Source organism: Dipodomys spectabilis, unplaced genomic scaffold, assembly GCF_019054845.1.
Source record: "Dipodomys spectabilis isolate Male_0828 unplaced genomic scaffold, ASM1905484v1 ptg000158l, whole genome shotgun sequence".
NCBI classification, from domain to species: Eukaryota; Metazoa; Chordata; class Mammalia; order Rodentia; family Heteromyidae; genus Dipodomys; species Dipodomys spectabilis.
This window is the reverse complement of record NW_024870835.1, coordinates 6,610,719-6,628,312: the sequence shown is the minus strand read 5'-3', so window position 1 is coordinate 6,628,312 and position 17,594 is coordinate 6,610,719. Positions and strand designations below refer to the sequence as shown.

Below are 17,594 nucleotides of genomic sequence, written 5' to 3'. Positions count from 1 at the left end.
AGATTGGAGCCTCCTAAGTAGCTAGGATTACAGGCATGAACTACCAGTACCTTGCAAGATCATATGGACTTGTTTCACTGTTAGTATAGAAGGACATGTTCATATAATATTGAATGAGCAAATAAATGCATATACTCAAGATTTGCTGCTCTATGAACAATTATAAATGAAACCAACATTTGTTGCATTTATCAATCAAATTTAGAACTATGACATATCTAAGAAAATTGTATGTATTCTCTGTTATATAATCCAATAAGGTCCCTAAATAGATACCCACAGATACTGTTCATGAAACCAGACATGAGCCGGATTTGTGCAAAGTACCTCATGGTTTCTATTCTATTGGCATAATTAGTATGTTCCTCTTGAATGAACTATAGATCAGGAAAAGCACACTTCAATATGATTTTTGCTGAAACATTATCTGAATATCCATATAGCTGGCAGTGAACATGCTTTAATATTTTATGTGTGATCATATGCAGTAAATGTGAAGCCATTATTTTTATTGTAAAGTATATTACCTGTGTTCAAATTGTTTAACACTGACACAAAGCTGCCAGATGGTCTGCTTCAAAAATAAAGTGAAAATGGTAGAATTTTCAACGAGTATGCATTTGCTCAGTATTATTTTCTTTCAGAAAACTGATCAGAAAATTTTAGAGTGAAAGCTCACAATACTCATCTAGCCATATTTTAGCTGCTCAAGTTATTATTTCATTGAAAAGTAATTTTGATTCTGTGTCTAAAGTAATTAAAGTACTAAGTTTCCCCTAGTCAATTTAATTTTTTAAAAGTTAAAAAATGATGGGGGCAGAAAATTCTCTAGTGTTAGAAGTAGTAGAAAATGGTGGTGTTATCAACTAATAAAATTAGTTTGGGAATGAGGCTACTGTACCTGAGTCAAGATCAAAGTTTTGCATACAAAGATCAGGTATTTTTCCTGAGAAAACAAAACACAAAGTTGAAAAGAAATATAAAATGTAAAGTAATGCCTCCATTGTGAAACTGTGTCTTACTTTAACTTAAGATAATAAAAATAGTGATGGTGTATCTTTTGTTATATAGACATCTTTTGGAGTAAGAGAAGTCTCTATCAATTGAAAGTCTATCAATTTATCTAAATGCTGAAAAACTAAGGTTGCACTACACCATTTCATCTTCCTTAGCTGTGGGCCAAATGTTCTCCAGAGCAAAATAAAACCATCATCTATTCAATATAAGGAGAACAGGTATAAGTCAAGGTCATCTATAGAGGTATTCCACAATCAATTAACTGGAACTTCAAGATCACTTGTACAACTCTAAAAAAAAAAAAAAAAAACACTTTCCCCCTCAGATTTTGCACTCTAGGCAGCTCACCTACCTCATCCACCCTAGTCCTGTAGTTGTTATTATCAAAAGAGACAGAGGACACTGCTGAAATGAAACAAACTGATATAAATGTAAGAAATTGTGTTTAAAGGATTTATGCAGTCCCTTGGATATTGTGAGGGAAGTAAGCAGTCTCCTGAGGAAGATCCATGAGATTTTCAAAGAAGAGAAAGAAACTCTTACAGGGAGCTGAGGGTTAAGCCAACGGCTGAACCAAGATCCTACTCTACACTCCTAAGGCTGAAACTGATGGAGAAGAAGGAGGAAACTAGGAAGGAGAGGGTCTAGGAACTCAAATGGCTACCAATTTTCATTTTAAATGGATGCAATAAAAAGATATAAATATTAATATGAATAACCAATTCCCATAGTAAGTCCCTCCCTCCCTACTACCACTCACCAATTTTTCAATATGCCTCTAAGAGAGTAGAGTTTGCCTGCAAAAGGCAATAAATACCATAAGAATTTCTTATTTCAGGATATCAGATAAATTCTGCAAATGCTACAAGATAATCTTTGGTCAGTGCCAGCACAACTCAAAAAGAATAAATGTTCAGTAATGTTTCTCTTCTCTCTCATCTACATAATAATTAAAGTATGGAAGTCTCACACTGAAATCAAGTTTTGACACAGCTAAAAATTTCTAAGGAAAGAGTTAATTTGCTTTCATATTTCTGGTCATTCTAAACCCCTTGTAGCAAGTAAAATCCTTTATTCTTAACCTTTACGAATATAAAATAGATTCTTCACCTAATTTGCCATTGTAACTGAACTGGGCCAACTAATATCCACATTGATTTTTGAAGACTAACATATGCCCTCTTCTTGGTTCTAACTTAAGAAAATACAAAAAGTATTAATTTATTAGATGAATTAAAACTTATTTACTATATTTCCTAATAATCTTATTTACTCAGTGGAAACTTTCACTGGTGTCAGGATTGCAAGTCCCAACATTATGGAAGGTGAGTATACTTTCTGACGAATCTGTACTCAGAAAAGGGACTCAACAAAAATTTCTCAAATCAACTAATAATGTTAAAGATGATGTCATATAAACTGCATGTACTGATCAGAGAAGGAAAATCAAAACACATGCACCTACTAGCAAAATCTAACAAGTCCTCCGGTTGGTGCCATCCACCCCAACAATGCCTCACTCTCTGCCCACTCAGGCCTGCTTTCAAAGCTCCACGCTGGCAGGAATGCCAATTAGTGTCAGTTGTGATGGGGTTTTAGCGACATGGACCTTTGTCTTAGCGGAAGTGGGCTGCAACCACTAACTTACTAAACAGAGGCAACCTAACAACCCATTAGATGGAAATGACTTTCCAGCCACTTCCTCCAGGGACTACATCAGAAACTGATGGCTTAGACAGATGGGAACATTTTTACATTTCTGTATTAACTGCCTCCAGAAAGATGATTTTTTTTTATCATTTAATGCTTCCTCATTTCATCTGCTTCTCTCCTCTGTTATCCCTTGACTCACTGATATACTGATATTCTGATATATAATATTACCTAATGAATAACAAACTAAATACTTTGGAAACAGAAGGTGCTACCTCACTGCATATGTTAAGAGTATTCCATAGATCCTGCACAGAAACTTTTGGAAACCCCTACAAAGAAACCTCATTACTAGAATACTGATCTGAAGCAGAATACCATGGTTAGAGAAGATGTTGACAGTTACCATTTTTTGTCTATAATTTTCAAATCAGTATTAGATTGGGAACTTTTATCAAGAAGCAAGAAGTAATCCTATTCTTTAGTCCAGGAAGGAATAAAATCAAGCATTGCATACAGGCATGTACACGCCCCTGCTGTAAAGGTAGGCCAGGATTTCAGCCAGCATTCTATCTGCAAGCATAGACTATTACAGAATGTAAAGAAAATTTACATTCACAGTGTCACCCAGAATGTTAATGTTACACAAGGAGACATGCTACCATTTAAAACTAAATCTTTTGCATCAAGAAATGTAAGGAATAGTTTTATTTAACACTTTAAATGCTATGGGAGAATAGCACTGTTTCATTTACGTTTACTATACTCTAAATACTTCATAATTTTGTGAAACATACATCAAGAAAGGTACACTTTAAAATGCTATGGGAGAATAGCACTGCTTCATTTACATTTACTATATTCTAAATACTTCATAATTTTGTGAAACACTATTTTTTTTGTGTGTAGCAGTTCTGGAGCTTGAACTCAGGGTCTGGAAGCTGTCTCTGAGTTATTTTGCTTAAGATTATTGCTCTACCACATGAGCCACAATTCTACTTCTGGCTCTTTCAGTGTTAACTGAGATAAAAGTCTCACTGACTCTCCTGACAGGCTGGCTTCAAACTTTGATCCTCAGATCTCAGCCTCCTTAGTAGCCAGGATTACCACAGGCCTGAGCACCATGCAACACTTCATTTTTTAAGCTGCATAATATAGGTTGAATTCAAAACAAAATTAACAAAAATATAAGTCCCTTTCAGTTAAAAATACCTTACAAGATATTGGTGATGACTTAGAACTCTGTAATTGTACTGAACGCCATTGATGTATTTGATGTTAAATTACTTTTACCTAAAGAAAACAGACTTTGTCAGTATTTTTTTACATGTTTGGTAAAACTAATAAAGCTAATAAACCAAATAAACACCTTCATTCTTGGGAATAACCAAAAATACAGTATGAACTTTTCTTTCTTTTTTTTTAATTCACACTTTTTTTTTTATTGTGAAAATACCGTAGGGAGGGCTTACAATTACATGAGAAAGATAATGAGTACATTTCTCATCGAGCATTGTTGCCTCCTCCTTTGTTTCTCCTTACCATCTTCCCCCCCCCCCACTCCGCCCAAAAGTTGTAAAGTTTGTTTTTCGACATACCGTCTTGTACATCTCATTGCTGCAATGGGTCCACCTGTATCCCTATTTAAACAATTTGTTTTTTTCCCTTCCCCTCCACAAATTATGCCAACATCAAACACAGTGAAAACAGGGGTTATATCATGGGGAAGAGACATACAAAGCAACAAAGAAATATCTTATAAATATGTTAGAAACAATCTAAAGAAAGAAAAACCATTTGAGTCCTTATCTTGGGGTTCGTTTCACCTAACATCAACTTATCTGAACATTTCAACTTGTCTCACACATATACTAGTTATTGCAAATAAGAGAAACCATGGGACCTATATTTCTTTGGGCTTGGTTTACTTCATTTAATATAATTTGTTCCAAGTCTTTCCATTTCCTAACAAATGGGGAAATGTCATTCTTTCTGATGGAGGCATAGAATTCCATTGTGTATATATACCACATTTTCTTGATCTATTCATCTACTGTGTTGGTTCCATATCTTAGCTATGGTAAATAATGCTGCAATAAACATAGTTGTGCTGGTAGGTTTAGTATGGTCTTGTTTGTGATCATTTGGGTAAATGCCCAAAAGTGGGATTGCTGGGTCATAGGGAAGCTCTATGTGGAGTCTTTTGAGGAACCTCCATACTACTTTTCAAAGTGGTTGAACAAGTTTACACTCCCACCAACAATGCAGTAGGGTTCCCTTCTGTCCACATCCCCTCCAGCATCTGTTGATATTAGAGTTCATGATTATAGCCATTCTAACTGGGGTGAGGTAGAATTTCAATGTTGTTTTGATTTGCATTTCTTTTATGGTTGGGTTGGTTGAGCATTTCTTCATGTGTCTATTGGCCATCCTTTCCTCTTTAGAGAAGTCTCTCTGTGAACTTTTCTTAGTGGACACGTCTCTTTCACAATAACTTCATATACAGTCTGTTATCACACATGTCAAAAGAACAATCACATTATTTTAAACAACCTGTAATTTCTTTCTTTAGAACACAATTAAATAGGCTGTGTCAAGGAAACATGTTCCTAATTCATCCAAAATAAAATAGAAAGGAGAATAGAGAAATCATCTATATCAAGAATTTGTATTTTTGATCATTTATTTATTCTTTTATTATCAAGATGATATACAGAAGGGTACAGTTATAAAAGTAAATTAGTAAGTACATTTCTTGTCAAACTTGTTACCCCCTCCTTCATTTTTCTCCCACTTTGTCTTCCCCAATCCCCTCCCCCAAGTTGTACAGATCATTTCCAACATATTGTCTAGTGAGTATCACTGTTCTATTGGTCTGCCCCCCTTGTCCTTTGTCTCATCATTTTGTTGTTCCCCTTCCCTTCCCTAATCCACATAAACGTATATACAATATCCAGAATACCAAAATCAAATACAGTGACAACAGGGGATAAACTATAGGGGGGGTGGGATAAAAACATACCAACGAAACAAGAAATCACTTGGTATATTTAAAAAACAAGAACAAAGAAAAACTTCTTGTTTCCATGTCTTGGAGTTCATTTCACTTAGCATCATCTTATATGGTCATATGTACATAACTATGGAGCTATTCTGCTTATCTGCTAAGATTATTGCAAATAAAAGAAACCATGGGACCTATGTTTTCTTGGGTCTGGCTTATTTCACTTAATATGATTTTCTCCAAGCCTTTCCATTTCCTTGCAAATGGGGTGGTGTCATTCTTTCTGATGGAAGCATAGAATTCCATTTTGTGTGTGTACGTGTGTGCGCGCGCATGTGTGCACGCCACATTTTCTTGATCCAGTCATCTACTGATCACTTTGTGGTGCTTTTTTGTTATCCTACCTTAGCAATCTTGTTAAAAATATACGGGGAAATCTAACTCTACTTGAACATACCACAGAGCTGATATTATACTGATACTTTCATTATCAGATAAGCACCTCTTTAAGTCTTCTAGTAATCTGAAGTAGTTTTCCTACCCTGTCTAGGTGGTTAAGACTGTCAGTCAGAAAGCTCCTTAATGTTCTACTCACAAACTCTAGTGACATATTTATAAATTAGCAAAATCTTTATTAAAAATGCACAACAAAAGACATTTGGCTCCCATGAAAGGTTAATGTGTGAAAACTGTTTGGGGGCAGTAACACAGAGTTCCTGGGATGCTCTACTTATTTTGATGACATTGTCTACTTCCTAGTGTCAAAACTGCCATGGCACAAAATGCCCACTCATCCAGTAGAGACCAGAAGCTGATGTTTTATAGTGAGCAAACCACTGGAAATTTTGAGACGACTAATTATACCAGGAGAGAGCAGGCTAGAAAAGAGTGAGAAACCTGCAATTAAATCCATACTTAGCATCTAATTTAAGGGTATTCCCTATTCATTGGGTTATTCCATAATTTTTTGTATTCTCTGAGTTTTCCTTTCCTCACTTATAAAAACAAAGCAATACTACTGCTTAGAATTTTATGTACATGACATATACTTGGTTTAAGGAGTCAAAAGCAGTGTCAAACATAGTAAATGCTAAATTAGTTATTATTAATATTACTTATTAATCCTTACTTTATACAATTATCAATCTTTATTTTATATAAAATAAGCTTTGAAGCAAAATCGATTTACACACAAATTACTACATTTCCTATGCTTTACACTATCGCATATATAAGTTAGTATGGTAACAAAACTCAACAAGGAGTCAAGAGAAATAAAAACCCAAGTTTTACCTCCAAATCTGTTATTCACTAGCATGTGAACCTGATAACCAAACCATACTTCAACTTCCTCTTTCAATATACTCCTGTTGTCACATGCTCTGAATTTTCTCAAAGCGCTAAGTTTATGTAATTTGTAATAATATTCTTTCTTTGCCAACCTAAGTTTGTCTTGTTACAGGAGAAAAGTTTTTGTTTATTTGTTTCTTTCATTAATGCCTAGAACAAAGCCTTGTGAAAAGAAGCAGTTCAAGACTGGGTGAAGTACACTGCTTGTCTAGCAAGTGTTAGGCACTGAGTGAGCTCAAACCCTGGTATGAAGAAGAGGAAAGAAAAAGAAGAAAAGAGGGAGAAGAAATGAGAAGGGAAGAAGAGAAGGAGAAAAGACAGGACGGGATGGGAGGCATAAGTGGAAGAGAAAAGGTAGTTCAACCCAGGCTGTTTGAATGAGACAGTAGAGACCAGGTGTGATTAATTCCTGAGTGGAAAAGAGCACCACAGGCTTCCTTCAGAGCCACTATTCATGAGCTCAGAGGTTTTTATAGTTAAAGTAGGACACATGGAATGATCATTTCAACCAAAAAATTTGACTGTATATATTCTGTACCAGGAATTAAAAATAAAGGTGACATGAAACAGACAGTATTAGTCTGAATCTTAGCCTGTGAGACAAGTAAATAAGCAACTTACAGTGGAAAGCAGGTAAACACAGGGTGGTATTATACACACAGAAATTACCCCTGACCTAGACTTGTTTCACAGACAAATTGAGTTGAGGTAGGAATCCAAAGGCATAAAGTTGAAAGTTATCTTAAGCTGCTCCAGGAAAAAAAGTTTGGATCAACTAGAAAACAAGTTAAATATGAACACACTAAACAGCCCAATTATGTCTGCTATGTCAAGGAAACCATTCTACATCATTTTGTCTTTAGGGACATATGAGGTGTTTCCTCTTTTCTGTACTACAGCCATAGTCTCTGGCTGCAAACTGTCATACGGGCTGCAGAGCCCTAGCCAGGAATATGCCTCGTTGAAATCATTCAGAGAGCACATTTTTATCCTAATTCCTGGTTCAAACTAACCTAGAGAAAAGTCTTCCATTAAAGTCACAGAAGGATTCCCTCTCCCTCTCTATCTCTCCATGATATTGTGAATCTCTTACAGAATTCTTCCCTAATTGGATCTTTCCCTTGGTCCTTAGGCCTCTGGTCTTTCCTCCTCTTGAGAGGTTAAAAAAATTAGGTTTGGTTTTGTGGCATCTTTTTGGTTTTGTGGTCCTGTGCTGCCTTTTGTCAAAAGAAGTCCCTAAAATGGCAAATCACCTGTACTTTATCCTTTACTACCAATTTGTATCTCATACATATTGTAACTGAAACTTTGATTTCTATTACTTCTTCAATAAAGACCTAGCAACATAATACAGGCATCACATGGAACTGCGTTGAGAGGGAAAAATAAGGTTACAAAGGTCTGAATATACCCATAACCACAACCAGAAAGATAGCAATGCAAGAGAAGATACCTGATAATGCAATTGAAGGATATGCTGAATCTAAAACATTTTAAATTACACTCATGGAGTGGCAACTGGGAGCCCTCTCTGCTCATCTAATGGATTTCATGTCTGCCAGATGCACCACTATAATTAGACTCACTAAAACTTGAAAAGAATGGCCGATGAGTAACATCTTTCCTAAACACCCCCAGAAGGAATGTGAGGTTCCCAATAATTTATGTGTGCAAAAAGAACAGACAATAGATATGAAAATGAAGGGAGAAGACTATTCTGAAAAAATGGCAAAATAGTCAAATGATTATTATGTAACAGAATTAAAGCAGAGCTAGCTATATTCTTGATTAGTTTATCCAACAGAATTAACAAAGAGCATCAATGAAGAGAATAAATGAGTGTGATGGAGGCAAAGGACATTTTACTTGCTTTTAAACAGTCATCTACTCTGAAAAACGTAACACTCACAAAAGTGCAAAGTAGCCTACCTTTCCATCCTGCAGCTTTCAAGAAAAACAACATACACAGAGTCTTTCCCAGGACATGCCATCATACATATACTTAGAATAATTAGTCATGAATATATACCCATTTTCACGATGAGGTATGTACTACACATTCTTAATCACTGGCACTAAAAAGAGACTTTCAATTTGTTATGATAGAACAAGGAGAAAGTAGCTGTCAGTTAGATTGCCATTTCTGTCATACTTTTTAATAATACAGCTCCTGTAATTACACTGTGGTTCATTGTATTAACTCAGTGAAAGCTTGCTTGGTTTTAGCATGAAAACAATTTATGAAATTATAGAAACAGACCGAACACAGCAGTTCATTTGTTGAAGCAATTATCCAGATCCTTGTCAAAAAAAAAAGTACAAGCAAGAGGAGACTCTGATGTGCAAAAAATGGTTCTAATTCTATGCTCTAATCTGTACAATATGTCTGTGGTTGTGCTGAATTATGTTAATAAACTGCAGCCGAAATATATTTGTCACAACACAAAGGGAAGGCGCTATCAATTGTCTTGCCAGATACTTTAAATTAGTCACCCAAGGCATCTAACCAGAGTTGCTTCTGTAACCTTCAGATGGAACAAAAGACTCATAGGACAGTTTTCCTAAGGGATTAGAAAGACTTTTCCCCCTAATATTGTGAATTATCTGCAAAACAGCTGTAACATACACTGTGGCATAAATACTATTTTTAAACAACAAGTGAAAAATCTAAGTCTGAACATGAATCTGATGTTATTTTTGACTGGTTATCAGTCAAACTCCAGGTTCTCAAATGGACTCAGGAAGGGGATTTGGGATACCTGTTGCTGGGAAAGTGAATGTAGTGGAACAATGAAATGATACCAGGGCTATTGTTTAAAAAGTTGCATAAAAACTAAAAACAATTCAAGGTTAAGAAAAAGTTGTATCCCTACTCTGGTAAGACAAGACACCCACAAGCTTTTCACATGTAAAAGAAGCATTATAAAACTGTGTCATCCAATTTTTACTAAGCATGCTTATCAAATTCTCTGAAATAGCAATTAAATTTGATTTTGAAGTACCTATAAATGAACTTACTGTCAGAAGTTAACTTTGCTTTCAAAAGTCAAATGTGCATGAATTCTTTACATTTCTTGATGAAACAAATAGCTAAAGAAAATTGTTTCTCTATAGTAAAAAGAATTTAGTTTTTTTCCCCAACCTAGAACACATAACTTCAAATATAGGCACATAACTAAATGTCTTCTTTTAATTCTTTTATAGTGAGTTTGCATGAGGTAGAAAAGAGAACAGAGATCTAACATTAAAATAAAATGAAGTGCTAAAAAACAGAAGCAAAAAATAATCCAAGCTCAAATTATGAATTGTGTGGCAAAGTGTTACATGCAATAAAATGTGCACGTTGTTCCCAATCCCTACATCTGGAGGTAGTTTAGCATACCAATTTCCAGAAACCAAGCAATTGTCCAGACTGACTAGCTCCTTTCATTCACAAATAAACAATTAATGGAATGGGCAACTAATTTTCCAAGTGTTCATATTCATTAAGCTGTTTCCTGAAATTAAGTGTCTGTCTTGTGATATAATACTGTACACATTAAACAATCTCACTCCTTGTCCCTTCAACAGACACATTTCTTGATTTTATTCCTATTTTCTTGCTTTATAATACACTAGGATTTGAAAATCAAATTCCATGAACTATAAGTAATAAGTCCACAATATTAAAATGTCAAGATCTCTTTAGCAAGAAATTTTATTCTTGAAGCCCCATTGATTCAATTGATATTTATTAAATACTTACTAGCACTTAGTAGGTAGGAAGCAGGCTATGAAACCCTTATCTATCTATCTATCTATCTATCTATCTATCTATCTATCTATCTATCTATCTATCTATCTATCTATCTATCTATCATCTGCATGAACTTATAACACTGTAGGTAGGGTAAACCAGACCACAAAAATAAACTATAGTATAAAGTGAAAGGTGATAATTGTGATGAGCGAGGCATTAACAAAATGCTGAAGGGCTCCAGGGAGAGCCTCTTCTTTGCAAATATCCCAACATATGACTAGTATAACTAGAAAAGCCATATACCTGTTGCCAGTTTGAGGGGATGCTTACTGAAGGAGTGGGTTGAAAGACAGATTGCCTTACAAGAGGCACTACAGGGCTGGGAAGGTGGCTCAGTGGTAGAGCGCTTGCCTTGCAATGCATGAGGCCCTGGGTTCGATTCCCCAGCACCACATAAGGAAAAAGAAAAAAGCCGGAAGTGGTGCTGTGGCTCAAGTGGTAGAGCGCTAGCCTTGAGCTGAAGAGCTGAGGGACAGCACCCAGGCCCAGAGTTCAGGCCCCACAACTGGACCCCCAAAAAAAAAAAAAAAAGACTCATCTCCAAAAAAAAAAAAAAAAGAGGCACTACAGAAAAGAAGAGCTGAGCTAAACCACATTCAAAGCCTGAAAAAACATTGTCCCAGAGTACCACCATTTGATATTTGGACCCAGCCATCTCCTACAAAAACCATGTACCTTTTTTCCAAAAAGTTATTATAGCCTCTATTTCATTCTTCCTTATGAAAGCATGTGCAAGCTTCTAGCTCTCATTAAGTTATTGGGTGCCTTCATGCATGTAATAAACTCAAACATGCCTTTTCTCCTACTCATCTTTACTGTCAGTTTATTTTAGCAGACTCAATTATCAAATCACATGAAGGGAAAGAGAATGTTCTTTCACACACACACCCAAAAAAGATGGCAAAAAAATAAGTTGAAACAAAATAGAAGATAGCCAGTAAGTTTTATTTCAAATTTCTAAACCATAGTGAACATCACAAATATTCAAATATATGACCAAAATGAGAAAAGCCTATGCTGCCAGTTTATGCATGAGAAAAGCCTATGTTGCTAGTTTATGCACAAATGCTTCCAGTGTACTTTTCCAATACAAAATTTCATAACATACAGAAAGAAAAGGTGTATGATGTAAAGCAAATAATTAGAAATCTTCAACTACTGATGATTAAGTGACATTGTATCTTTAAGACTAAAGCATTCACCCAGTACCTGTGGACAGTAATCCTACCTACTCAGGAGGCTGAGATCTGAGGATCACAGTTCAAAGCCAGCATGGGGAAGGAAAGCCCATCAGACAGTTATTGCTTATTAACTCCCAAAAGGCCGAAAGTGGAACTGGGGCTCAAATGGTAAAGCCAAAAGAAGCTCAGGGACAGTGCCCAAATCCTGAGTTCAAGCCCCAAGACCAGCACGCACACACACACACACACACACACACACACACACACACACACACACACACACTTAAACATTCTACTACACACACACACACACACACACACACACACACACACACACACACACTTAAACATTCTACTACATGCTTACAACTCAGAAAAAATGTTTTAACTAATTTCACATTTTAAAAGTAAAAACAAAAAAATCAAAGAAAAGGAGACTTCACAGGCTATGATGTTCAAATCGGTAGTGACCGCTAAATGTAAGGAATTCCACTAACCATTATTGAAGTTGGAATAGGTATTTATAACAAATGTAACTCCAACAGATCATCTCTTAAGCTAATGGGCCATTTTTCTTATGCTTGGATACTGTTTTAGAATTTTTTTAACTTTTGTTTTCTTTTAAAGATGATGTAAGGAGAGAGTTACAGTTATATCTGTAAGGTAATGAGTACATTTCTGTCAAGCATTGTTAGCCCCTCCTTTCTTTTTTTCCTCGCCTTCCCCGAAGTTGTAAATTACATTTTCTACATAGTGTCTTGTGAGTATCATTGTTGCAATGGGTCATCCTGTGTCCTTGATTTTTTATAACTATTATGTAAGTAACAGTAAATAAATGTAAGGAAATGGTTCTTACACCTTTTGCTAGTTTGGGCTCCCTAGTTCCCCCAAAATATACAACTACAAATTCAACTTTTATTTAGTAAACTGTGCCAATTCCCTGAGAGTTCTCAGAAGAAATGGTGACTAGAATACTCATCATCAGAAAAGGTCATATGGTATTGTAAAATTTTATGAGCTATGTCAGATTCCAAACAGAGTATTTTAAAGTAATTGTCCACAGGACATTTAGCTTAACAAAAACAAACAAACAAAAAAACAACAAAATATCAAGCAAGCCTGGCACAGGTGGCTCATGCCTGTAATCCTAGCTACTCACAAGGCTGAGATCTGAGGACCACAGTTCAAAGCCAGCCTGGGGAAGTAAAGTCCATGAGACTCTTATCTCTAGTAAACCACCAGAAAACTGGAAGTGGTGCTCAAGTGGTAGAGTGCTTGCCTTGAGCAGAAGAGCTCAGGGCCAGTGCCCAGGCCTAGAGTTCAAACCCTACAACCAACCAATATAAATAGACAGACAGACAGACAGACAGATAGATTGACTGATTGATTGACTGTCTGGGGGCTGAATGCTGGTGGTTCATGCCTGTAATTCTAGACACTCAGGAGGCTGAGATATGAGGATCAAGGTCCAAAGCTAGCCTAGGCAGTAAAGTCCACAAGCCTCCTATCCCCAATTAACTACCAGAAAACCAGAAGTGGCACTGTGGCTCAAGCAATAGAATGCTAGCCTTGAGCTGAAGAGCTGAGAGTTCAAGCCCTACGACGAACAAAAAGAAAAAAGAAAGAAAATTGGGGAGGGGAGCAAATCATAAGAAACAGAATAGTATGTAGTATTTTACCAACAATAGTCATCCAAAACAAAATTGAACAGTTCAGTTGTTTAGTTCATATGTCCTTAGATCCAAACCTAATAAAACAAGGCTCTAAATTAAACTATAGAAAATTTAAATTTAGCCAAGCTTAAATGGACATAAACTTCAATGAAAAAATGCAAAACCATTTATCCATTAATCCCAATTAATGGATAAATTTCTGCAGAAATAGTTGGTCAAAATAGATATTGTCTTTCTCATCTCAGATTTCTAAAAAACAAAACTACTTAGAAACATGTTCTGGGAAGAATTTCCAGGTTACCATTTAAAAACAATGTATCTTGGGATGTGATATCTCTGTTTTATGGTGATTTAAAAATGTCAAAATTTATAGAGCTAAAAAATACCACACTATTTTGTATGTTCTTCCCCCATGGTATAACCCTTGTTTTCACTGTATTTGATTCCGCTGCCCTGCATCTTGTATATACATTTTTCTAATTTGGGGAGGGGAAGGAAAATAACAAAATGCTGAAACAAGAATATAGGCTGAGCCATTGTAACAATGAGATGTACAAGACACTATGCTGAACACGAACTTTACAACTGGGGAGGGGGGGAAGGAGGAGTTGGGGAGATGAGGAGGGAAGGGATGGTAGGGGAAAAACAAAGGAGGGGGTAACAATTCTAGATAGGAAATGTACTCTTTACCTTATTCATGTAACTGTAACATCTCTGTACAGTATCTTTACAATAAAAATATATATCATAAAAAATACCACACTATTGGCTCAAGGCAGAACTCAGTGTTTGTCTAGCAAGGGGGAGGTCCTGGGTCCTCAGCATACAACAAAATTAAATGTGTGTGTTTGTGTGTGTGTGTGTATGTGTGTATACACATATATATATATATATATGTATATATATATATATATATGATTATATCACATCAGATAGCCTCTAGCTATGCAACATTTACTGCTGAGAATTGGTAACAAGAAAGACTGCTTAGGAGAGTAAAGAGGCAACATGATAAATCCATATGACTGCCACAATTAATGAATGTTAGAAGAGGCAATCAGTAATATAATGGGTATATTAACAGTTCTATCTGACATATTTCTAAATTTCATAATCTGGGGGGGGGGCATGTGTGCGCAAGCACAGACACACCGGTATTAAGCTTTGAATCAGTGCCTTATGCTATTGCTTAGCTTTTTTTGCTCAACGTTGGAGCTCTGCCATTTGAATCATATCTCCACAATCTTTATCTTGATTTCATAATCTTTATCATTTCTCAAGTTCTTGCTGTGTATCAGGCACTAGGCTACATAGTTTGCATGGATTCTGATAACATTTAGGACATATTATTTTAAATTGAATATTTGAAGGTGAAAGAATTTGAGAAATGTCAGGTTCAAGACCTTTGACCTTCCACCTTGTCCTTCCAAGAAGTAGGTTATAAGATCCTGAACTGAGATGTCTCTTCCTTTACCCAGAGTAAAGGAGCATACATACCTCTGAAAATGGAGGCACATCTGGGAGTGCTGTATCAGATAAAACATATACATAAATTCCCATGCTTTATTCTTATTAATCTGTCTCTTCTTACAGGGACCCTAGCTAAAATGTGAGGGGGGGCAGAGAGATTTGTTCTCCCTTACAATATAAATGTACATGAATTAATGTATAATTGATTAACTTTTCTGACTACGGAGCAAGATAGGTATTATTACTGTTTCTACTTTACAAACAAGAGCAATTAAGAGTTAAAAGAGATTGAGGGATTGATTAATAACTCATAATGGGTCAATATAAAAACTGGTTCAAAACCAAGTTTTACAGCTCAATAGTCTAATTTCATTACATTAAGGTTATTGTAATTAAGTTGGAAAATATGGCAACCATGAATAGTTCATAATGTTCTATAATCATACTAAAAAAAATCCTCCTTGTACATGTGGAGAATTGTCTCAAATGGAACTCTCTAGCATTCTGCAATATTCCTTTTTTCTTGACTTAAAACTATTCTTTCTTCATTGCCACTGTGCAAGTATTGCTACTTATATGCTTGCCACATAATGTGAGTCCAGTTTTTAAACAATAACACAGGTAAAAGGTTTAAATAATAATGTTGGCAAGTCTGAAGTCCTATTCAGATAGCCATATAGTAAATTTGAGAATATGAGATTTGATATGAGGTTATAATAATCATTAACAAATGTAAATTGCAGTCTAAGTTCACCTTAGTCTTAGCACTGCAATGAAAATGTAGTACTTATTCTGTTACCTCCTTCACTGGAAAGAAGAAGAATGCATCGACAGATTAAAAGTGCCTGCTTTTGAACTAAAAATGATGATGAGATATATTTTCTTAGCAAGGTATAAACTGAAAAGCAATCCTATTGGTTTTAAAAATGCAACTGAAAGCACCATTCTATGATAATTTATATTATACTTGAGAAAAAACATATAACCCAAAGAAAGCAAAGCAGAAAAATATAAAAAGGATTATGAAAATTACTAGATGAAAGTAGAGTTCACCCAGCACATATTCTCACCCTAGGGAAACAGCACAAAGCCCCACAGAACCATTTTCTCCAAACTTTTACTTGTAGTATGGGGGGTGGGAGGAGGAGAGAGAGAGAGAATATATAAAAGCTTCTGAATGAAAGGACCTTAAATATGGTCTTTGTGGCAGGCACAAAGAAGACTACTATCATTTAGTCTTAATGAAAAGTAAGAAACCAGTGGCTAGTTTTCATTAGTGGCTTTCTGAATGACTGGCACTTCTCAGCATCAAATGTTATTTTGTTATTTTATTACTCAAACATGTGCATAGTGCTTATTTTGCTTCAGGCAATACACTAGGTGCTATAAATACATTCAATCTTCATTATGTAATTACAGGGGATATAATACTGTTATCTCTATTTCACAGACAAGGAAATCAGGCATAAAGGTAGTTCAGTGACCTGTCCAAGATCAGACAACTCATACTGTACCATAATTCCCCTTCCCATTCAGGCTAGTAAAACTCCTTCCTGGGCTAATCTCTACAAAAGTAACTTTCCATGGCTACCCATTCTGAGATATATTCCCTTCAAAATAGGCTTGTAAGAATGTCATCTAGACTACTAAAGATAATCCCTGATGCAATTCTCTCAGGAGGCAAATAACTGTAATAGCATAGAGAAAGCTACCCCATGGTGCTTTAAGACAAAGTTTTCCATTACCAAAATCTGTTCAAGGGGAAAGGCCAAGCGAAGGAAAGCCATGTGGAACATGGCAGCACACTTGAGACAGAGCATTCAGACTCAATGTCTATTCTTATATCTAGCAAAGACAATTTCTGTTAACATCAATCTCATATTGTGGAATTTCATATTTCAATATTTAATGAACCATAATCTTAGAAAATCTACAAATTCTTCCATCTGCAAATGGAAGTTAGTACACATGAGGCCTAGAAAGATCAGCTATTCTTTTCTACATGAGCCTTTATTGCCTAGATGTTTATGTAAAGTTATGTGTCCTCAGAAAAAAACCATTAATTGGAATGACATTTCTGAAGCTCTAACAAAATGCTTTGCCAACAGCTAGTCAAATGTTGAGTGGTGTCATACATGTGGAGCACAATCAGCAGCTTCAAGTAATCCTGAAGCTCTGAAGAAGAAAAACAACCCACTAAATTCAACTGACTTTCAGGAAAGAAGAAACAAGCATGGTTCATCTCTAAAAGCCTTCTTCTTTTTTTTTTTTATTGTGAAAATACTGTACAGAGGGGTTACAATTACATGGGCAAGATAATGAGTACATTTCTTATCAAGCATTGTAGCCTCCTCCTTTGTTTACCCTTCCCATCCCTTCTCATCCTCCCCCACCCCCCCACCCAATCTTCCCCGCTTCCCCCTGCCCCCCCCCCCCGCATTTTCGAC

General features: G+C 35.8%; 1 protein-coding gene across 4 annotated transcripts in view; it reads right to left on the bottom strand.

Moving 5' to 3' along the window:
• Positions 1–17,594, bottom strand: part of Bnc2 (basonuclin 2) — a 427,132-nt gene that overhangs the window by 167,786 nt on the left and 241,752 nt on the right. The window lies entirely within an intron of this gene.